We start from the raw sequence: 981 nt of genomic DNA, 5'->3' as shown, positions 1-981 counted from the left end.
AGCAGTTGGATGTGTAACATTGTTATGGCACTGGGTTTCGAAGGTTCCGGAGGCTTGAGAGGTGGTTCTGGTTCCGCGCTCTCTGTGCTGCTTCAGAAACACCGCTCAAGGAGGATAAAGGGCTCAACGGATATTGACTTTGTTTACAGACCTATATATAATAAATGGGTCAACTTTGGTTTTCCCAATGTTTTTTGGTGTGATTTTCCATGCTTAAGTACATGGCTCACAAGTTCATGCCCATTCCAACGTGATTCTAACTATAGGATTTTACAGAGAACCCACTTGAGACTGAGGACTCTATACTCTGTATTCTGTCTTTTATCCATTTGACTTAGTCATGTTTGAAAACAGCTCCTCTCTAAGGCATTTCAAACACTGATAATCGAGCACCGTACTGTTTTCAGTGAATGTGAGCTAATATATAACCCATGAAAGCTTTCATTGTGTTGTGTGGACAGCCATTTCTGAGTTGCATGGCAAACTTATATGGTACATGATTTGAGCTTGTGTTCCTTTGCAGTAGAAAGAATCCCCAGATTCCAGAGAGGGCTATTGATGAGTATAGAATATTAAGGCAACAGGTGAATAGACCATTGACTTCTGATTTGGAGTCATTTTAAATGTGTGCATGTGTTTTGACCTGTGTACTGTACTGTATGTGTGTATGTGTGTGTATATGTACATGCATAGGTGTGTGTGTTTACTGTAATGGCAGTGTGTGTGTGTATGTGTGTGTGTGTCTGTGTCTGTGTGTGTGTGGGTGTGTGCGCACTCTCATTGTGTAAAAGGCCCTAGAGATTAGTGACGAGGACATTCACATTCTTGTAAATCTATTCTAATACCTCTCCTCCCCTTGAGCAGCTGCCATCCCAAGCAGCTTTGTGCGGTGGCCGGCCCAGGCAGGTTAAAAGCAAAGTCGGAAAGCTGCCGAGGACTGGCGGGAAGCCGGGAATTCAACGCTCTGAGCGCCACACTGAG

This window comes from Coregonus lavaretus, assembly GCF_964263955.1.
Source record: "Coregonus lavaretus genome assembly, chromosome: 28".
In the NCBI taxonomy this organism is placed as follows: domain Eukaryota; kingdom Metazoa; phylum Chordata; class Actinopteri; order Salmoniformes; family Salmonidae; genus Coregonus; species Coregonus lavaretus.
The sequence above is the reverse complement of the archived record's forward strand: the minus strand, read 5'-3'. Positions refer to the sequence as shown.